Source organism: Carcharodon carcharias, chromosome 5, assembly GCF_017639515.1.
Source record: "Carcharodon carcharias isolate sCarCar2 chromosome 5, sCarCar2.pri, whole genome shotgun sequence".
NCBI lineage: Eukaryota > Metazoa > Chordata > Chondrichthyes > Lamniformes > Lamnidae > Carcharodon > Carcharodon carcharias.
Window position 1 is genome coordinate 133502420 of NC_054471.1, and position 23638 is coordinate 133526057.

At 44.4% G+C, this 23638-nt stretch overlaps 1 non-coding gene across 1 annotated transcript; it reads left to right on the forward strand.

The window, feature by feature from the left end:
* Positions 1-22251: 22251 nt before the first annotated feature.
* On the forward strand, positions 22252-22354 carry LOC121278525. The gene has a single exon (XR_005943188.1). It is a non-coding gene; the product is annotated as a U6 spliceosomal RNA (small nuclear RNA).
* Positions 22355-23638: the final 1284 nt, after the last annotated feature.

The following is a 23638-nucleotide window of genomic DNA, read 5'->3' on the forward strand; positions in this document are numbered from 1 at the left end:
ACTGAACGACTCCTGCTCCTGATGTTCATATGTACATTCATATTACAATAAAAAAAACACAGCCGGCTGTTTTATCATGATGTCTGAACTGCTCATGGAAAGTAACAATGCAAAATCCACCTTAAGCCAGAATCCAATGAATGTCAGATGGATTTCAATATGGATAAATGTAAGGTCACATCTGTAACCTTAAAACATGAAATACAAGGAAACAAAATTCAAAAAGGAAACTAATTTTGCTATAATGTTTTAATGTATGAAGTAAAGCAAAACACTTACCATAAGACAACAGTATTTGAAGGTATACCTTGAGTAGAAAAAATTTCAGAGCTTATAAGATTCTACCCTGTGTTTCTGCTTCATTTCCACTCCATCCAAAATTCCTGTTTGGATGTGAGGGCTGTTGGCATGTCTTGAATCCATTCCTTTTTCACCGGACAAAGAATTTGATGGCATGTCTTCAAGATTATCCTAGAAATTCCACCTGATACCTTTATCCTAGTGTTAACTCCACTAACGTCAGTGCATATAAGCCCCATTGTTGGCCCAATAAAGGTGCTAAATTGCCTGAAAGAATGGTGATTGATTCCTACAAGCATTGATTACATTACAAACCTCTTGTCTCGTCTTCATCTATTTCTTCAACCCTTCCCAGGTCATTGACCTTCAGTGCACAGTCCTGGATGATGATTCTGAGCAACCATTATCCAAAACATGGAGCTCGGGCACAGCAGCTGAATTCCATCAATTAGACGGTAAATTGCACTTGGTCAGATAGCTTCAAAGCAACTCTCAGTAGTTTACAATGAGATTATTTTAAATTATTTTAATGGTTGTATACATAGTTCAGTCAATAAAATGTGAAACGTTCCACAAATCAATTAAAAACTGCCTCATTTCAAACAAGCAATGGATTTATCTTTTATGTGTGATTATGCACCGCCTTTCTTTAATCTGCTAGCCACAAGGCTGAAGTGACATTACGCAAGCTTTCACTCTACTGCTTAGGAACCTGAAGAATATGTGTGCCAAAATAAGTAGATAGTCACCTTCATTTGTTTGCTATTAGAAATCCATTGACAACTGAATGGCTTTGAAATAATTAATAATGAGGATCATCCACTTAAGTATTTAATTAAGATTAGCATAACAGAATGAGGAAGATGAATCACGGAATGTCGCAGCAACCAACAAAGAGAGAAATGCTGAAATACCTGACGGATAATGGGAGACCTTTTGGGACTAACTTGTATTGAAGCTACCATACAATAAAATACAAAGATTCAGGATGACAGACTGCAATTAGTATTCAGTGCACTCATAATTCCAGATATTATTTCGCAATGCGATCACTAGGAATATGTTTAATGTCCGGTATTAGTGAAATTTCAGGCAAATAAAAACAACAGCACTTACAACTTGGGGTTATATAACATTTTTAATGTAGAAAAACACCGTATTACTTATGCTAAATTACAACTTGTGCAGGAAACTGGAACAGATAATATGTTGCTACTGGATTGAATTCAATTCAGATGACATATTAGGCTGATTCCTCTTATTTTGTCAGGTTACTAAGAATAGAATCCTTAAAGAAAATGTACTTTCTTTCTGTAGAAAATACATTATGAATTTTTTAAATGGAATATTGAGCATTAAGAGATGTGTAGCTTCACCCATAACATTGATGATAATCAAGATCATCTATTCATCATCTTCTCAAGCCCCACCACCTGTCCACCTCCCTCTACTCCTTTAAGGTCCTCCTTTTAACCCACCTCTTTGACCAAGCTTTTTGTCACCATCCCTAACATCTCCTTCTAGTTCAGCATAATTTTGTATGACTATGCCTCTGCGAAGTGCCTTGGACTGTTTTTCTATATTAAGACTGTTATATAAATCCATTTGTTATTGCTATTGTTCTGGCTCTTGTTGTTCTGCTTTACTTTTAGATACACTTAGCATAACTGATTTCTGGCTGTGCGATCCACTTGTATTAGCTTCTGGAGAAAAGCAAAATGCATTTGTTAATTTCTTTGCCCTCCTTTCTCATATGTTGTTCATGAAGATTTATGTTTCCTTTATTTAGTCAAAGAAGCCATTGCATTGCAGATGGCCTGTGCTTTTTGATATTTTTGCTGCTCCAAACTCAGTTGAAGGGACTGGCACTTGGTGCAGGATGCAGCAAACAAGATTAAGATTTATTCCTGAGGTGAGATGCTCAAGGTTAATTATCTGCAGTATTAACTGGTCAGGCACTAGCAATGTACTCCCAGAGATAAGTCACTTTTGACTATAGATTCACTTTCTGCTTGGTTTGCTGCTGTTGGTGAATTCCAACCTCTAAAGATGCATTGTATAAAATAAAATTGATCACTGTCTGTATTTTTCATCCCAATGGGTGCCTTTTCATGTGAAAAATGGAATCTGTGCTGTACATGCACACTTCTGGAACTGGGTACCCGGATGTAATTTTGGTAAGGGTGTTAGGATGAGTGCAGGAATTGTGTGCAGGCAGTATGTAGAACAGGCAGATCATGATGGACTTGTCTCCAGCGGTGCCATTTATAACCTGAACACCCCAGCTAATAGCGTCTCTTAAATTTGTACAGCTGGATATGTGTTCAGCAGCAGGAAGAATCCCTTCAACCCCCTCCACTACCAGCACTATTTAAAGGAAGTGTCAATTATTTTCTTGTTGTTGCTGATTGAATTCTACTAGTTGTTGCTGAGTTTGTAAGAGTATTTGGCATTTTTTACTGTTACATAACATTGTTGAAATCTACAGAGATTGTTGTGGCACATGCAGAAGGCCTTGGTTCTGACTGGAAGGGCTCTGCTCAGACCAGTTGTTCTCCAACATGGGTGCAGCAGTTTGTATCCACCTTGACTGCAGCACGACAGGGAGAATGAGCAGAGGCAAAACAAAGCAGGACAAGAAGATGGAGGAGGAAGGGCCCTCAGCAGGAGGCCATATCTGCCCAGGAATTTGAGGAGCAATCCTCAAACTCAGCGAGGAACAGCATGTTAGATGCATCTGCTTCATCAAGGAATTGCTCACTAAATCTGCCACCCGAACTACAGCCTCAGTGCATGGTGAGGTCAGCATTGAGAGTTACTATGAAGATGACTGTAGCAAGGAACTTTTATGTGCCAGGCTCATTTCAGGCTGGAGCAGACAGAATTTCCTACATTTCGCAGTTTGCTGTCCACTATTTCATAAGGGAGGCTTTGTGCGCAAAGATGGCTAAAGGCATTTCATACTCTTTTGTCAGATAGCAGCAGGCATAGAGAGTATATGTCTGCACCAGGATACCAGGCTCCCACATGGTGCAGGTTTCCAGTAACTACACACATATCACTTTGTGGGTGCTGCATATGAGCTCTGAGACTTTGTACAACTAGAAGAGATTCCACTCCCTCAATATCCAACTGGTGTGCAAACGTACTCAATGCATGATGCAGGTCAATGTCTGGTATCCAGACATATTTATGATACCTTCATTCGGTGACAGTCCATGTACCATTGCATTTGAGCCACCACAACATACCAGGGAGTGGCTGCTGGATGACAGGGGCTATCTGCTGACCAACAGGCTTGTGACTCCAGTGCACAGCCCCCACACAAGTGGGTAGCATGTATATAACAAAAACCATGATTCCAGACAAATTGTAATCAAGCAGACCATTGGGGTGCTTCAGCAACACTTCTACCGCCCCGATTACTTTGAAAGAGCACTGCATTATGTACCAGGGTAGGTGTCACGATTCGTTGCATTTGCTGCATCGAACACAACATCACTGTCATGAGGGCAGTTGTCTTGCCATTAGGTATACAGCAAGCAGCTGCAGAGTAGGAGGAGGAGGAGGAGAAGGAAGAGAGGTAAGGCAGAAACAGCAAGAGGAGGAGGAGGAAATCAACATATCCACTTCCTGCTCAGGCTGCTCATGGTCGGGTGATCTGACAGGTTACAATGAACACAATTGCAATTCCCTGTTCACAAAACAAGTCCACACCTTGCTGTAATAAAAACCTCTACAAAACAAACATTCCAAATCAACTTATCAATCAAACCATCCAGTATTCCATACACAAGATAACTCACTCTTGTGTACTTCCTTAGTGCCTGCTTTGCGTGTACCGTTGCCTGGCCTAGTGCTCCTAACCAGTGTTATCTCAGGCTGCAGCATGGCTGGTAGAAGGTTGCTGACTGCAGTCTTTGCCTACTGCCACCTGCGCACTGCCAACCATCTGTGGACTATATAAGTTAGGTGACGCCCATTTAGAATGATATCTAGAGGGATCATCAGCTACACTCAGGGAAAGCTCTAGATAGTTTTTGAAAATCTTTTGCTTGCATTAGCTGGTGAGCTAAATTGAAAGGGAAAAGGAAGGGAAGATACTGAGAAACCTTTCTGTGTCTGGCCTCCTGCCTCGTCATCTTTGAAATTCTGTTTCCTTTGTCTGCCAATAATGGCATTAGCAGCCCCTTTGGTGTTTCATCAGTGGAAGGACCTGCTTCTGCTGTCATTCTATTGTTTTAATTAATTCATTTTTACAGGATGTGGGCTTTGCTGGCTAGGCCAGCATTTATTGTCCATCCCTAATTGCCCTTGGGAAGGTGGTGATGAGCTGCCTTCTTGAAGCGCAGCAGTCCATGTTGTGTAGGTACACCCACAGTGCTGTTAGGGAGGGAGCTCCAGGATTTTGGCCCAGCGGCAACAAAGGAACGGCGATGTATTTCCAAGTCTGAATGGTGCGTGGCTTGGAGGGGAACTTATGGGTGGTGATGTTCCCATGTGTCTGCCCACGTGTTCCAGCTTCTGCAAAAAGAATAGGAATGGATTAATATGTGCCCTGTTTAAATGTTTCAACATGTATCAGGCAGTTTACCATGCATGAGAACAGGAAAAAGCAGCAAGAGTTGACCCAAGAAGGAGAAGTCTGTGTGGGCCATAGCAGGTTTTGAAGGTGTGAGTGTGAGAGGTAAGGTAGTGCAATGGAGTGTTCCTTGCTGATTTCAGGAGAGTCATGGTTGCTGCTTTTCTCCATCACCCAAATACCATTCCAACTGATAATCACCCACAATACTCTACCCATCAGGGAGCCATTGACTACATAGGAAGATACAAACAAATTTGTTTTTGTAACTTGCAATACATTCCTAACATAGATATAGTCAAGCTACAATTAATAGACACACGATAAAAGTTGCATTGAATTCACCCACTAGCAACAAAATATTCAAACTATTAATTATGTTGATGTCTTTAATGTAACATTTAAATTTAAGTTTACCAATGAGTTGAAACAAGATGAAAGGAGTAGAAAGGCATATTTAGGAAGAAAAATAAATCTTTAATGTTGGAAATAGAAACAGTAGAGGACACACAAAAGGGATATGTCAAAGAAGCACCACTATCTGATCTCTAAGCAGTTTCCAAGCAACTTGAATGGAAGGTCAGACACAAGCAAGGTGAAGGGACAAAGAAATGAGGTATCCTTTTAATGCAACAAAGAGACCCTGAATACTGTTAGTTTTAGTGACGAGCATTGAGAGCTTTAGTACTCATTTGATTTTTTCTTTATTTGATATACAAACAAAAATTTATAATCAAAGATGCTGTCTGTTTAGAGTTGATTTTATTTAAGTTTATACAATTTAACCGAAATAGCCATCTAAATAAAATTATCACTGTTTAATACCTTTAAAAATGAAATGTTTTTTTTTCTAGATCCTGTGCAGATAATGACACATCGTTTATCGCACACTGCTGTCATATCAAATAATTTTCCTCATGTATCGAGTGGAGGCTAAAAGTAGATCACCCTTTTCCTACGTCATTTAACTTTGTGATGGTGATTGCATGTGCCCGTTCTTAATTTGTTGAAGTGCTAAATCTCTGTTTTCTAGGATGGCGAATTGACAGTTGAACATCTGAGCTACAGGCATGGGCAACATAATGATAATCTCTACTCTTTTCAAAGGAAAGGAGGGAATATTGCTGTTTGTCTTCTACTTTGTTAAAATATTTCTATATGAAAACTTGTGTACATATGTGCATAGATGGCAGATACATATATGCAAATTACTACAATTCCATCATTATTATTAAACTTAATTTTCTAAAAAAAATGCAGTTAGTAAAAACCACAAGGTAACATCTGCACAGAAGTCTGTACTCTCAGGGAACATTCTCTTAATAATGGCAACACTGCAGTAAAGAAAGAATCATGGAATCTTAAAGAACAGAAGGGAGCAATTCAGCCCATCCTAAGAGTGCTAGCTCTTTCCAGTTAGCCCAACTTTCCCACATTTTCCTTATAACCCTTAGTTTTTGACTTCAAGTATATATTCAATTTCCTTTGAAAATTGTGAAGGTTGTGCACTATATTACATCTTTCATGCCCCAAAGTGTTTGCAGCCAATGAAATACTTTTGAAATGGCCACCTTTCCTGCAACTCCCTGTTTAAGCCTCACCATTCAGGTTTTTGCCTCTGCCACAGTACTGAAATTGCCTTAACCTGTTATAAATGACATCCTCTGTTACTGTGACCATAATGCATTAACCCTCATCATTCTTTAAAAGCTCTGTGCAATCTTTGACATGGCCAATGCCATTATTATCCAATGCTTCTCCTCTGTTGTCCTGCTCAGTGGAACTATGCTTGCTTGTTTCCACTCTTAGTTAACCAGAGTAGCTCCAGCAATGGTTTTTTTCCCATGCCCCTGAACCATTACATCTGGAGTCCCCAAAGGATCTATGCTTAGCCCATTGCTGTTCCTCATTGATATGCAACTTTTTGATAATTCTTTGCAAATTTAGGGTCAGGTTCCTCGTTTATGCTGATGATACCCAATTTCTTGTCTGCACTACCTCTTTGTCCTCAACAATGTGTTGTTAGAATGCTTGTCCATGTTACAGTCTTGGATGACCTGCATTTTCTCAAGCTACACAATGACAAAACTAAAGGCATCATTGTGGCCCCTGCCATGATCTCTGTATATCAATGCCATTCCTCTCCTTCAGACTGTTTGAAACTTGACATCCTATTCAACCTCAAGTTGGGTTTCCCAACCCATACTCTCTCCATCTTTTCCATCTTTGTAATACTGCCCACCTTCATGCCTGCTGCTTCCTGTCCACTACTGAAATCATCACTAACACCTCTGTCACCTCCGATCTGCCTACTGGACACCAGAGGAATTACTTGTTCAATTATGATTAATGCCAAAGTGACTTTCATGTCCACCAGAACTGGTTTGGATGGCCTAGTCTCATCCAAAAGCTGATATCTTCAACAGTACAGCATCCTTTAGCTCTGCTCTAGAATGTCAGTATAGATCATGGGCAGGATTTTCAACTTGGCATGCGGAAATGATCTGAAGGCTCAGGAATGGCTGAGAAACAGACCGCTGCCCGTGATCGGCCCCTGACCGCAATTTCATGCTGGCTGGCCAATTAACAGGCAGCCATCGTGAAACATGCGTAAAATGCTCAGTTCTGCCAGGGTGGGGGCGGGAGGAGGGCAGGTGTTGATGTAAGTGCGGGCGCAGGCAAACGGTGACTGGAAGCTCCCTGAAAGCACAGAGCTGCCTCAGGGACCTGAAGACTTCAAAACAACTAAATAAAGATTTTAAAATCACAAAGAAAATGTCCAAGCATCACAATTGGTTACCTGAACATATATATGTTTAAAAATTCTGACCATACATTTTTATTTTTCTTTCATTTAATAACGGAAACCTCATCTCGCCCTTGGATGAGGTTTCATCAAAAATGCAAAGTCTGCCTGGCAGGTTCGCCTGTCCACCAACCTTGAGGTTGGATCGACCATGAAAAATTGAGGAAAGTTGGAACTTTAAAAACTTTAATTGTCTTCTTAATTGTCAGCAGGCGCGCTACCGAGACTTGGGTGTGCCTGCTGACCGAAATATCGCGCGGGTGTGGGATGATGTCGGGATGCTTGCCCAAGGTCATCTCCCATGATTTCGCGTCCGATTGGTTCGGGTGCGCACCCGCACACCAAGCTAAAAATTCTGCCCTATGTGCTGAGGATCTTGGAATGAACCCACAATGGTCTGACTCAGGAGTGAAAGTTATAATATTGAATTAAGCTGACAATAACTAATCACTATGTAACAACAGCACTAAAATTTATCTAATAGAATTCACTTACCCATTAATTTCTTCAGCTGAAGCCAGTTAATTGGTGCCTGTTTATTTAAATTACCAGAGAAGCACTGCATATTTATTCAGATATTCATTTACAAGGTATTAACAGGTCATAACAAGCAACAGCATATTTTCAGAAAAAATCATGACCACTTCAATCCATCACTGGCAAAAAAATTGGAACAAACATGTCATTCTCAGGATAGCAGGCCGTGACTAGTGGGGTATCACAAAGATCAGTGCTGGGGCCACAACTGTTCACAATCTATATCAATGATTTGGATGTGGGACCAAATGTAATATTTCCAAATTGGCTGATGACACAAAACTAGGTGGGAATGTAAGTTGTGAGGAGGATGCTAAGAGGCTTCAAAGGGACTTGGACAGGCTAAGTGAATGGGCAAGAAAATGGCAGATGGAATATCATGTGAATAAGTGTGAAGTTACCCACTTCAGTGGAAAAAAACAGAAAGGCAGAATACTTCTTAAATGGTGAGAGGTTGGGAAGTGCTGATATCCAAAGGGACCTGGGTGTCCTTGTTCATGAGTCACTAAAAATTAGCATGCAGGTGCAGCAAGCAATTAGGAAGGCAAATGCTAAATTGATCTTCATCGCAAGAGAATTTGAGTTCAGGAGTAAAGATGGCTTGCTGCAAGACTGCAGCTGGAGTATTGTGTACAGTTTAGGTCTCCTTACCCAAGGAAGGGGATACTTGTCACATTTGCATGAAGAAATTGGGCCTGTATTCTCTGGCATTTCGAAAAATGAGAGGTGATGTCATTGAAACTTACAAAATACTAACTGGGCATGAGAAGGGAGATGTAGATAGGATGTTTCCCCTGGCTGGTGAGTCTAGAACCTGGGGACCCAGTCTCAGAATAAGGGGAAGGCCATTTATGACTGAAATAAGGGAGAATTTCTTCACTCAGCAGACAGTGAATCTTAGGAATTTCTATGCCAGAGGGCTGGGGAAGCTCAAACACTGAGCATGTTCATAATAGAAATCAATAGATTTCTGGATACTAATGACTTCAAGGGATATGGGGATAGTGTGGGAAAGTGGCATTGAGGTAGATGTTCAGCCATGATCTAATTGTATGTAGGGTCAGGCTCGACAGGCCAAATGGCTTACTCCTGCTCCCATGTCCCTATAAATAAGGACTGTTGTATCAGAGAACACAAACTGGCAATTACACGTTATCAGTAAAAAGCAAAATATACAGATATTGAAAATGTGTAAGTAAAACAGAAAAATGCTAGAGACGCTTAGTAGGCCAAGCTGCTTTACTGAGATGACACAAACCATTTGATATTTCAGTTATGAAACATTCCTCAGAATGGAAAGATATTACTAATGAACAACATTTAAAATGGAACAGAACGCCCCTGAGGAGAGGAAAGGATGAATAAAAACATAAAAGACCACATGCACAGAGAATGAATTTGGGGTAATTGTGACTTTGTGTGATGGTGTAGAATATGTGATATCGGTTCAGCCACTCCTTAAACAGCCCCCATGATTTTCATTTCCATTCACTTTAATGGAAATAACGATGAGGGGAGATCTAAAACAGTCTGCTTTTTGGCCATCACCCATGTTAGGTTATTGCACAAAATTACAATTTGCCCCACTGTCAGAAGAGCAAAAGATAATCAGAAAGGGAGGCATCAAAAACTGATAAAGGGGAGCAGGAACCACTGACCTAGAAATCTGGGGGAAGGGGAAAGTTATTGAGCAACGAGTGTGGATCTTCAATGGTGGATTGGTGAAGGGTCCCCTTCCCTTGCACTGGCCTACTCACCTCCCCATCTCCTCAGACTCCAAAGCACTCATTCTACCTTGCCATGGGGCACCTGAAGCTGTAGAAAAAGGAGAATTATAGCTAAAGTATGAAGTTTTAAAGTGACCATTAAGACCAAAGGGGTGCAAAATACTTCCTCTCAAGATTGCATTGAGCTTCATTGAAATAATGAAAAGTTGCAAAGACAGAACTCAGGGTAAGAAGGGAGTGAAAACTAAATCACTGAAAATTGAAAAGTTTGGGCATTTGCAGATAGAATGGAGGTGTTTGGCAAAACAACTGCCTAACCTTTGTTTGAACCCTTCGAACTCAGAATGCTGAGGGTTGGTAGTGAGAGGGAGGGTGTAAGAAAAAATTAAGTTTGGTATATACCATCAGTTTGGAGGTAATGGGAATTGGAAAAGATGCTGTTTTAAATACAAAAGCCAGTGAGGTGGAAGGCAAAGGCAAGGTTTCCCTATCCTGAATTTGAGAGTAGGGAGGAGCTATGAGGGCAGAAGCATAAAAGGATCAAGGATGGAATAAATCGAAGATTTTATCATCCATGATGGAGGGGCACCCTCCACTAGTAAAACAGATGCCAAAGTGTCTGATATGATTGGTGACATACATGTGTGCAATCTGTGCCAGATGTGTGCCACTCACCTGCCATATTGGCAAAGGTGGAAAACAGGTATCCAAGGCTCATGCCTGAAATAGGCATTAGGATCTTTGTCTATGCAAATAGGAAGCTAAGTGGCTTTTTACGCCCCCTTCACAAGGCTGGGAAGCCTTGAATGTAACTGGCAAATTCATAATCTACATGTGGCCTAACCAACGGTGCTTAAAGGTGCTGCAGATCTCACCAAGAAGTTAGTTTTTTAATCTGTCTCTCCCTCACTTTTTTTACAACAATTATGTTTCAAGTTACCGGATTTGGACTAAAAAACAACAAAGAATGCAGAAAAATAGAAGCATGGGACTGAATCTATACATTTTTGGGTTGTGGAGCGATACCCTGAAGTACATGCTACCGAGGGATCTGAATTGTTGCTTAATATTGCAAAAAGCAAAAGCCAGCTGGAGCACCGTATGGTTAAAAAGAGACAAAGTAGTTTGAAATGCTGAGTGCCACACATCCTGAAGCAGATGATACCCTATCACCTGTTTCAAGAACGTTATCTGTGAATAATACAAATAATCTGTGAATATGGAAACAATATATTACTATTTTTGTAAAGTAATCTCTTGCTATTTTTGACATTAAACTGTATTGTTCTGCATAGTTTATTGAAGAATGATGACTTTACTATTTTTTATCAATGCTTGGATCATTGGTCTAATTGTATATTCCAGTGCTCTGAAACGTCATATTCCCAATGTGACTTTAGCAGCAAAATGAACCCATTATCATTTATCGTCCAGATGTTTGCGTTTGGTGAGCCTCTTTGATCCCTGCACCTGTCCCGGCTCAGCAGTTGGTGCAGTAATGCAAAAAGACTGATTTCAAAACTCAAACAACAAATGGTAGCTAAAGCTAAGCGAGCAGTGTGAAAATGAACAGCCGTGCCTCCTGCATAAAGAAGCCAGTGTTCAAGACTGAAGCAGTTTACACCACTAGATTTCAAACAAAATTATCTACAGCAATATCTGTTCTATGCGTGTTTATGATAAGATTAATAAGACTGCAAGTTATACCCAACTGCTTAAGGCAAACATGCTGGGCTTATTAATTGAAAATGACCCTCTGCCACAATGCTGAAGGTCCTTGATGAAAGCTTTGCCTAACCATATGCCTTTTGCAGCACATAGCAGCATGTTCACAGGGTGACATACACATTCATCAGACTTAGCATTTAAACGTGGAGTTATAAATACGCATGTCTCAGCAGACCGCACTGTCACTGTAATGTAATTAGAAATGTGAATGCTAATATTATTTCTAAAAATATATAGGGCTGAATTTTATGTTTGTCGGGCAGGAGGGCACGACCCAATCGGCGGCGGGGGCGGAGCCGATCGCCACCAGCGAAACGGGCTGTGCTGCCATTTCGTCAATTAAGGCCCGCCCAGTGCGTTTCAGACTCCTGTGTACAGCGGGAAATTCAAATGTGCGGCAGGCGTGTACAGACAGCCGGTTCCAATGGGGAACCAGCAGTCTGGATAAAGAAAGGCCAGGCAGCCTCCTTTAGGCTGTTCACCATGGCCAGCGACTGGGCTCCAGAGGAGGTCAGGGCACAGGAGAAGGGGGGCAGGCTGCAGGGTAGGCTAGCAGGGGGCCAATGTGCCCCTCGGTTCTCCGATGCCTGCCTTGCTGGCCTCCTGGAAGAGGTGTCAAATTGTTGGGAGGTGTTGTTTCTGGAGGATAGGAGGAGGAGGGCCCCCCACGTGACCAGGCAGGGGTGGCAGGAGGCTGTAAGCACTCAAGATGCTGTGGGCACACAGGAACCCAGTGCCGCAAACGCTTCAATGATTTGTTGCGCTCTGGAAGGCTGAGTACCATGTTGGCCTTGGCCAGCTTTAGTGGTTGAGGAGAAGATGGGTTCTCCCTGCAGCATATGTTGGTGTTTGTCGCATTTGAGTAGTCTGGGGACAACATGCAGGGGAGGCAGCTAGACACATACTCACATGTCTTATTGATGGTGATGAGATGGTGGAAGGGGAGCCTCAAGGTGTCGTGGCCAAGAGCCATCTACTGGCCTTGGCACCACACCTAGTTGTGCCTCCTTGCCATGGGCGCTAAGACCCGTGTGTTATTCAAAGTGATGGACACCGAATGTGTCCAAGGTGGCTGTTGAGGGAGGGGGTTGGGACCAGCTGTACTATCTTCTGGTGACAGCAGAGTGGACAGGAGCCGCTGGAGGCCTCAGATGGGCCACTGTGGTTGGGGTGCGGCATGCGCGTGCAGAGTACATGAGCGATCAGCCTCAATAAACAATCTTCTCTGTTCTTCAGGCAAAAACAGAGCACAATAGCTGGGAGCATTTGTGGACTGGTGGTGGGCATGCCCTGCTGCAGCACGTAACTACATGTAAGGAGCAGGCCATGGAGCTGGGGAGGAGGCAGGCAGCCAGGGCGGCAGGTGGTGGTGAGGCTGGGGTCCAGCGGCCAGGTATTTGAGGACCACAGTCCCATCCACTCTGTCCCGTCACCATCCAAAGCACTGATGGTTGCTGCAATCGTTAATGCAGCAACACTGCTCAGTCACAGACTGATACAGTCAGACGTGTGGGTCATACACAAAGGTCCCTCGGCCCCTTGAGGAGGCGCATCTCCAGCACCTCCCAAAGTCGCCTTATCCTATTTGTGACCACTATCCCCATGGTCTAACATGCCAGGATTTGGAGGATTTGTACCTCCACCACCCTTTCAGCCAGTGCGTCCCACATTACTCTGTCCAAAAGGTCCTCAGCACCTCACCTATCAACCTCATGGCACTCAACTTAAATAAATGCCACCACTTTAGGCATCCCTGCGCCAAGGGGAAATGTTGCCTTCTGTCCACCTGTTCGATGCCCCTCATAATGGTATGAAGGTCAATAATGTGCCCTGTCAATCTCCTGTGCACCACGGCAAATGTCGCAAGTGTTTACGATGTTTCCTCATAACTCCAACTCTCCAGGCCAGCATGCATCCAGGTCAGGAACCTCTGCACTCTCTCCACTCCAATGCCATCCCTCCCATGAAGTGCAGGTCACAACTGAACGCAGAAGTGTAGGTGAGGTCTCGACAGTGTTTTCTGCAGTTGCAACATGACCTCCCTTTTCCTACATTCTATTCCTCGGCTAATAAAGGTAAGTCTGGCTTCGACCTTGTTAAACGCCTTATGTTCCTGTTCTGCTACCTTAACGGGTCTGCCCAGCAAGGTCCCTGTAATTGTCGTGACTTCCCACAGTCCTACCATTACTCATGTATTCCCGTACCTTGTTTGTCTTGTCCAAGTGCTTAGCCGAACACTTATCCACATAACATTCCATGTGGCATTCCTTAGGCCATCTGACCAGCCTGTCTGTATGCGCATGTAAAGTTTGGGCCTCCTCTTGACTATTTATCACCCAGCCAATGTTCATCTTCTTAGGTTCTTGAAGGTTGAGCGCATTATGAGCCTGGGGAGGAAAGGGATGAAAGGTGTTATTGACTGAACACTAACTGATGCACTGTCCCAGTTGTTAATTTCAACACCACCACTGCATGGCTGCCAGGAATAAGTCGAGAGACCTCCACCACACCTGAGGGGCATCATTTGCAACTTGTGTCACATCATTTCAGCTAGCCAGGCACCAGCGCAGTGACTACCACATTGCTGGGGATTATGATGTCGGCTAGTGTCCCAGGGCACAATTGAGGGGGCACTTCACAATCGCTGGAGGAGATGGCACGGACAGAGAGTGCCGATGACAATGACCATGTGTCGCCGCTCAGTGCCCATCCATCTGCGGTGAGCAGGGAGGTCCAATGTGACCTCACGTTGGTGCAGCAGCTGCCTGTCATCACTGCGAGCTCCTCTCAGGGTGTTCCAGATGAGGGCAGCAGCTCCTCCGCCCCTCTGTCAGTGACCATTGCATCTGTTGAGGCTGCGACAGCTGGGGTGGTGCCAGTTCTGGAACTGGTCACTCTCTCCCAGGCGGGGCCAGCACAGGTTTCACGGGCCAGAGGACGGCCGCCAAGGTCATTGAGGCTAACTGGACAGCAGAGTCAGCAGGTTGTCTCACAAGCCACTCCGAGTGATGGGGTGGCACCTAGACGTAGCACCTGCAAACGTAAGCAAGCATAAGGCACGTTAGGCACTCCATGGGTTTGTTACTGGTGATTTTGTGTTGGACCTAGATTAGGGAATGTATCATTATCTGCATCAGAGCGACGTTTGTTGTTTATTTTGGTGGCAATAAAGTCCACATTTCTGACCGTGGCTGAGGGTGTTTCCTTTGTGCTGCATTTGTATGTTTCACAGACATATCATGAGTGTTTGAGTGGACATTGAAGTTTCTGTACTAAGCCCTTAGTTGCAGCTGATGAGGTGGAAGATGAAGCACTGAAGTGCCACATGTGGAAGCACCAAGCAATGCTTGTCCTGCAGATCCATGTGTATGTGGAGCTAGCTGAAGGTTAGTTGGATTAAAGTGTTCCGGATGTCCCTGCCTCCTTGGTGTAGTAGCGGGTCAGCATGCTGCCCCTGATCAATGCCCTGTGCTTCCTCATCCTCTGAGGCACTGCTGGATTCATCATGTACAGCATCATCCAGGGCATCAAGGTCTTCACCGTCAACTGCATCCCCCTTTTCCAGTGCAAGATTGTGCAGAGTGCAGCATGCTACCACTATCAGAGAGACGCGATCTGGGGGGTACTGGAGTGCGCCCCCTGAGCAGGCCGAGCAACAGAAGCGCATCTTGAGAAGACCGGTGGCTCTCTCCACTACAGCCCTTGTGGAGGTGTGTCTCCTATTGTAGCGCTCCTCAGCTTCTGTTCTTGAACGGCAGAGAGGTGTCATGAGTCACCTTCTGAGGGAATAGCCCTTGTCACCCACCAGCCAACCATCCAGCCGGGTTGGAGCACTGAAGAGCCCCAGCACCTGGGAGTGTCTGAGGATGTAGGCGTCATAGGAGCTGCCTGGGTACCTTGCACAAACTTGCAGAATCAGCATCCTGTGATCACACACTATCGGCACGTTCATGGAGTAGAAGCCCTTCCTGTTGACGAAAGCACCGGGCTCACCTGCTGGCGCCTTGATGGCCACGTGTGCAGTCTATTGCACCCTGGACGCGGGGGGAAACCAGCAATGGCTGTGAAGCCTCTGACTCGCTGTGCCTGACTTGCCTGGTCACAGTGGAATTGGATGAAGGTCAATGCACGTCTGAACTAAGCATCTGTAACCTGCTTGACACAAGTGTGGACAGCTGATTGGGAGACACCGCAAAGATTACCCACCGAGCCCTGGAAGGAGCCAGATGCATAGAAGTGGAGGGCAACTGTGAGCTTCAGAGCCACAGGCATGGGGTTTCCATGCACACAGTTAGGGGAGATCTCAGGGCCAATCATCTGACAGATATAGTTCACTTTCTCCCGTGACAGTCGGAGCCTCCTTCAGTACTGCACCTCAATCAGATTGAGGTAGCTGCTTCGCCACCTGTATACCCTGGCAGCAGGATAGTGGCATCTTCTGTGGCCCCTTCCACCTTGGACAACTTCTTGGCCCTGTGCCCCTTGTGCCTGCACCTGGCCTCCCAAAGGTGGCTCCCCTGGAGGCCGATTGTCCACTCCTGGCCTCCTCCTTATTCTAGCCCTCCCTTCCTTCTCAAAGGAGCTGCCTCCAGTGGAGATATCAGAACCCATACCCAGGCTAAAGGGAGGCCTCCAGAAAGCTGCAGGCCCGATAAAGATTACTGTCTGCAGACTGGTAACCTGAAGCTTTAAAGTACAGAGAAAGCTATTGGAAATCGATCTGAACTGGTAACAATCACACAGGCAAGTTTAAAACACCTTCTGCATTAAATACTTCAGGTAAAACATTAACAACCCCTCTGAGCCTACATATCCCGCCCGTGCATGAATTTTGTCACATGAAATGGGACATGTTTTTAAATTCAAAAGAAAGTTTTTATTTAATTTGTATTAGCTTTAGGAAACCTCATCCCGCTCGTGGATGAGGTTTCCTAAAAAATGTAAAGGCCGCTTGGCCTTTTCACCTGCCCACCAACCATTAGGTTGGATGGGCAGCGTAAACTTCAAGTTAATTAGCTCGGTAATGGCCTTAGTAGTCCTTTCAATTATCGGCGGGCGTGCAGCCGACTCCAGTGCACGCCCGCCGAATGAAATATCGCATGTGTGCATGATGACATCAGGACACACGCCCAACGTCATCACATGTCATATTATACGCGTACGTCTCGGGCAAGCGCCCACCCACACACCGAATATAAAATTCTGGCCCTAGTTTTACATAAAAGTCATAATATAAATTAATTTAGAAAACCTCTTGGCCAAATAGGCAAAAGTCTCGCACATGACAATAAGTTTATGCTTTAGTACAATGTATTGAGTGGATGGCCCTGAATTTCATGCTACAAAACTTTGCCTATGATTCTGCTTTGCCATGCAACGTACTCAAACAAACTTTTCACTGTATTGCCATACCTCAGTGGAGCATAACTTCCAGAAACAATACATAGCTGAAAACTTTGTCATTCTAACTTCTTCCAAGTGCCTCAGACCACAAGCAATTATAAAATGATCCAGTTGCATTATACATAATCGTTGATTGATGTAGGGTTGCACGTGCCTGTCATTGTGTAGAAATCTGTCTCGGATGATGGCGTACAACTGTTGATTTTGGATCAACTGCTGGTTGTACGCAGCACCAGTTACTAAATCCATTAACTGCAATGGAACTGAAAATCAAGTGCAGCATATAGTGGATGGCTGACCTGATACCACCCATTTAGCATCCCTGCATGAGATCAATTTCTATCCTCCGATGTCTCTACTTCACAGAATCACAGAATCACACAATGCAGAAGAGGCCCTTCGGCCCATCGAGTCTGCACCGACACGTGAGAAACGCCTGACCTACCTACCCAATCCCATTTACCAGCACTTGGCCCTTAGCCTTGAGTGTTATGACGTACCAAGTGCTCATCCAGGTACTTTTTAAAGGATGTGACGCAATCTGCCTCCACCACATTGCCAGGCAGTGAATTCCAGACCATCATCACCCTCTGGGTAAAAATGTTTTTCCTCACATCCTCCCTAAATCTCCTGCCCCTCACCTTGAACTTATGCCTGCTTGTGACTGACCCTTCAACTAAGGGGACCAGCTGCTCCCTATCTACCCTGTCCATGCCCCTCATAATCGTGTACACCTCAATCAGGTCGTCCTTCAGTCTTCTCTGCTCCAACGAAAACAACCCAAGTCTATCCAACCTCTCTTCATAACTTAAATGTTTCAACCCAGGCAACATCCTGGTGAATCTCCTCTGCACCCCCTCCAGTGCAATCACATCCTTCCTATAATGTGGCGACCAGAACTGCACACAGAACTCCAGCTGTGGCTTCACCAAGGTTCTATACAACTCCAACATGACCTCCCTGCTTTTGTAATCTGTGCCTCGATTGATAAAGGCAAGTGTCCCATATGCCTTTGTCAACACCCCACTAACATGCCTCTCCGCCTTCAGAGATCTATGGACACACACGCTTTGTTCCTCAGAACTTCCTAGTGTCATGTCGTTCATTGAATACTTCCTTGTCAAATTACTCCTTCCAAAGTGTATCACCTCACACTTTTCAGGGTTCAGTTCCATCTGCCACTTATCTGCCCATTTGACCATCTTCCTATAGCCCAAGACATTAAACCTCACTGTTAACCACCCGGCCAATCTTTGCGTCATCCGCAAACTTACTAATCCTACTCCCCACATAGTCATCTATGTCGTTTATATAAATGACAAATATTAGGGGACCCAGCACAGATCCTTGTGGTACGCCACTGGCTTCCAGACACTAAAGCATCATTCTGTCATCATCCTCTGTATCCTACAACTAAACCAATTTTGAATCCACCTTATCAAATTACCCTGTATCCCATGTGCATTTGCCTCCTTTATAAGTCTCCCATGTGGGACCTTGTCAAAGGCTTTGCTGAAATCCAAATAAATGACATCAACTGCACTACCCTCATCTACACACCTGGTCACCTCCTCAAAAAATTCAGTCAAATTTGTTAGGCATGACTTCCCTCTGACAAAGCCATGCTGACTATCCCTGATCAAACCTTGCCTCTCCAAGTGGAGATAGATACTCTCCTTCAGAATTTTCTCCTATAGTTTCCCTACCACTGATGTGAGACTCACTGGCCTGTAGTTCCCTGGCTTATCTCTACAACCCTTCTTAAATAGCGAAACCACATTAGCTGTTCTCCAGTCCTCTGGCACCTCCCCCGTGGCCAGAGAGGAATTAAAAATTTGGGCCAGAGCCCCTGTGATCTCCTCCTTTGCCTCCCTCAGCAGTCTGGGACATAAATCATCTGGACATGGAGATTTGTCCACTTTTAAGCCTGTCAACACCTCCAATACCTTGTCACTCCCTCTATCAATTTGCTCAAGAACCTCGCAGTCTCTCTCCCCGAGATCAATACCTTCATCCTCATTCTCTTGTGTGAAGACGGATGTGAAACGTTCGTTCAACACTCTACCGATGTCCTCTGGCTCCACCCATAGATTGCCCCTTGGTCCCTAATGGGCCCTACTCTTGCCCTGGTTATCCTCTTCCCATTGATATACTTATAGAATATCTTGGGATTTTCCCTACTTTTACCAACCAGAGCTTTCTCATATCCTCTCTTTGCTCTCCTAATTGCTTTCTTAAGGTCCGCCCTGCACTTTCTGTACTCCACTAATTTGCTTCCCTTGTACCTGCTAAAAGCCTCTCTTTTCCTTCTCATTGTATCCTGAATATCTCTGGTCATCGATGGTTCTCTGGGCTTGTCACTCCTTCCTATCACCCTAGAGGGAACATGTTGAGCCTGCACCCTCCCTATTTCCTTTTTGAATGCCCCCCCACTGCTCCTCTGTAGATTTCCCCACAAGTAACTGTTCCCAATCTACCTTGGCCAGATCCTGCCTTATTTTACTAAAATCCACTCCCCCCAATCCAAAACATTTTTTGCAACTTGTCTATTTCTTTGTCCACAACAAGCTTAAACTGTACCATGTTGTTGTTGCTATCACTAAAATGCTCCCCATCACAACTCCAGCCACCTGTCTGGCTTCATTCCCCAGAATTAGGTCCAGCACTGCGCCGTCCCTTGTTGGACCCTTTACTTTTTGACCTAAAAGGTTCTCCTGCACACATTTCAAGAAATCCACTCCATCCAAGCCCTTAACACTATGTCTATCCCAATTAATGTTGGGAAAGTTGAAATCACCTAATATAATTACCCTATTGTTGCTTTTATTGTTATTGCTTTTACACACCTCCACAAATTTTGCACATATTTGCTCCTCAATTTCGCACTGACTACTTGAAAATAATATGACAGATTCAGGCCCTAATGCAGGGTGGCCTCTCTAGTGCTGCATAGGTGGTGATGGCATATCTCCTCTGACATACCCAAATAGGTTTGGTGCATCTGTGGTGCCACGCGCATGGGTAACAATGAGTCTATGCAACCTACTTCTGAAACAGGCAGCCACCTGTATCTCAAGCTTCCCGAGTGCATGAGGAATTTCCAGAGTAATGTCCAGCTTTGCATTGTCGAGTGTTTGCCTTTGAGAATAGAACCCCCTTCAGTGGTCGGAATCATAGAATCATAGAAAGTTTACGGCATAGAAAGACGGTACTTGGTCCATTGTGTCTGCGCTAGCCAAAAAATGAGCCACCCAGCCTTATACCACTTTCCAGTGTTTAGTCCATAGCCCTGCAGGTTATATTACTTCAGGTACATATCCAGGCACCATTTAAATGAGTTGAGGGTTCCTGCCTCTGCTACCTTTTCAGGCAGTGAATTCCAGACCCCTACCACCCTCTAGGTGAAAAAAATGCTTCCTTACCTCCCCTCTAATCTTTCTACCAATCACTTTAAATCTATCCCCAGTCACTGACATCTCTGCTAAGTTAAATAGGCCCCACCAAACACTCTACCCAGGCCCCTCACAATTTTGTACATCTCAATCAAATCTCTCCTCAGCCTCCCCTGTTCCAAGGAGAACAACACCAGCCTATCCAGTCTTTCCTCATAGCTGCATTTTGCCAGCCCTGGCAACAGTTCCAGTCCTGGTAGAAAGAGAAATAAAGTAAAACAATACAAATAGGCAATGTTAAGGGGAAAATGACTAAAAAATAACTTTTTCCAAACCTATTGGAATAAAGCAAACAAAAAGTCCAAAATATACCTCAAGCCATTCATAATACAGTTAAAAACAGCTTTATGATAAAAACCAGGAAGTAAGTTGTCAAATAAAAACAAAATCCTGCGGATGCTGGAAATCTGAAATAAAAACAGAAAATGCTGGAAAAACTTAGGAGGCCTGGCAGCATCTTTGGAGAGAGAAACAGAGTTAACGTTTTGAGTCCATATGACTCTTCTTCCGAGCTAAACTTTCTGGAGCAGACCATGTAAAATGCGAAAGAGGCCCCTCAGCCTGCAGCAAAACCTTGACAACATTGAGGCTTTGACAAACATGTGGTGGGTAATATTTGCATCAAGTAATTAAGTGCTAGGCCAGGAGCACCTCCAACAAAAAGAGGCTCAACACTCATTTTTGACCTTCAACAGCATCACCATAGCCAAGAGCACTGACATCCTGAGTGTGTTCATATCCAGAAGCTTAATTATACCAATCATGTCAACAATGCAGCTACATAATCAGAGTAAGCTTTGCCTGAATAGCCAAAGTGGTTATGGTACTGGGTTTGTAACCCCAAGATCAAGAGTTCAAATCTCACAATGGCAAAACTATGAAACAATGTGACTTCATCTGAAACAGATGGAAACAGGTTTGTACTCGAAAGAGTTACATAATCAGAGTAAGCTTGGCCTAAATAGCCAAGTGGTTATGGTACTGGGTTTGTAACCCCAAGATCAAGAGTTCAAATCTCACAATGGCAAACTATGAAACAATGTAACTTCATCTGAAACAGATGGAAATGGGTTTGTACTCAAAAGAGTTACATAATCAGAGTAAGCTTTGCCTGAATAGCCAAAGTGGTTATGGTACTGGGTTTGTAACCCCAAGATCAAGAGTTCAAATCTCACAATGGCAAAACTATGAAACAATGTGACTTCATCTGAAACAGATGGAAACAGGTTTGTACTCGAAAGAGTTACATAATCAGAGTAAGCTTGGCCTAAATAGCCAAGTGGTTATGGTACTGGGTTTGTAACCCCAAGATCAAGAGTTCAAATCTCACAATGGCAAACTATGAAACAATGTAACTTCATCTGAAACAGATGGAAATGGGTTTGTACTCAAAAGAGTTACATAATCAGAGTAAGCTTTGCCTGAATAGCCAAAGTGGTTATGGTACTGGGTTTGTAACCCCAAGATCAAGAGTTCAAATCTCACAATGGCAAAACTATGAAACAATGTGACTTCATCTGAAACAGATGGAAACAGGTTTGTACTCGAAAGAGTTACATAATCAGAGTAAGCTTGGCCTAAATAGCCAAGTGGTTATGGTACTGGGTTTGTAACCCCAAGATCAAGAGTTTAAATCTCACAATGGCAAACTATGAAACAATGTAAATTCATCTGAAACAGATGGAAATGGGTTTGTATTCGAAAGAGTTACAAAGCAGATTCACGCAACCAGTTCTCAATTATTGGAACGATACAGAGAAGATTAGCATGGCCCCTGCCCAAGGATGACACGCAAATTCGTGAAGCGTTCCATACGACCATGTATACATAGGGTGTTGTAGGCTGCACTCCCTTTTTAGTTATTTGAAAAACCTTTTATTGCACTTCAGCCTCACGCTCCTGATCTATGGGCACCCGGTGCGGAAGGGGGTCGGGAAGGAGGAGGACCTCCTCGTGAACCTGCTCCTGGGCCTGGCCAAGTTGGCCATTAACAGGTCCAGGCAGCGGGCGATCGACGGGGGAGTCCCGCCCGATTGTTTGTCCCTCTTCCGTGGCTACGTTCGCTGCCGGATGTCCCTGGAGAAGGAGCACGCGGTGTCTGCTGGCACTCTCGAGGCCTTCCGTGCTCGGTGGGCACCACGGGGACTGGGGTGTTTTGTTGACCCCTTTAATCACATTTTGATTTAAAGTTTGTAAGTTTCCTTTAAACTTTGTTCTTGGTTTTACAGCTGACCTGAATTAGGGGCTGTGCCTGATTTATCCCAATTTTGTTGATTTGGTTTTCATTTAAAAGATTATCAAGAGTTCATTTTCTTAACGATCTCGTGGAGGCAACTGTGGATTCGGTTGGTTTCCTGATACTGAGGAGAGAAGGTGTGTGATGTTGGTGTTGCTGCTCCTCAGTGTTTCAACTGTTTCTGCTGCTGCCTTTGGGGTTGTTGCTTCTGCTGTGTGCTGCTGCTGGACCTGCACTCGAGGGTGTTTGCTGCTGCCGCTCCTGCACTCGAGTGTGTTTGTTGCTGCTGCTGGACCTTCACTGGAGGGTGTTTGCTGCTGCTGCTGCTCCTGCACTCGAGGGTGTTTGCTGCTGCTGCTGCTGCTGCTGGACCTGCCCGTGTGGAGCAAAAGGAGAGAGAGGGAGAGAAGAAGAACAGCTTCTGTTGTTACAGGACAGGAAGGCCAGGACTGTGTATAAAAACAACATCCTAGGTGGGTGTCCAATGTTATTGTTTGTGTAAGGTGGGGGCAATAAAGGACTGTGTTTTGTAGGGGGAGGCAAGAAGACTGCCAGAGGGTTTGGGGAAGGAAGAGAGGGAGGGTGAGTGTGTGTGCTGAAACCATCTTTCTGCAGCCCCTCCCTCAACCCAGCCCTTTTCCCCGGTAAGGCCAGCAGTAGCTGGTGAAGACATCACCTCCCCCTGCCTGAAGAACATCAGGCCCCCACCCACCGTCCATCCACCATCGAGGACACCCACCTGGACATTTACCTCTTTCCCTCCTGTGCCTCCCTGTCTTTTACTCCTCTCCCTCCTCTCCTCTCCTGCCTAAAAGAGGGGAGGTTGTTTCTACCTCTCTCCCCCACCCCCTTTCCTCCCTATATATA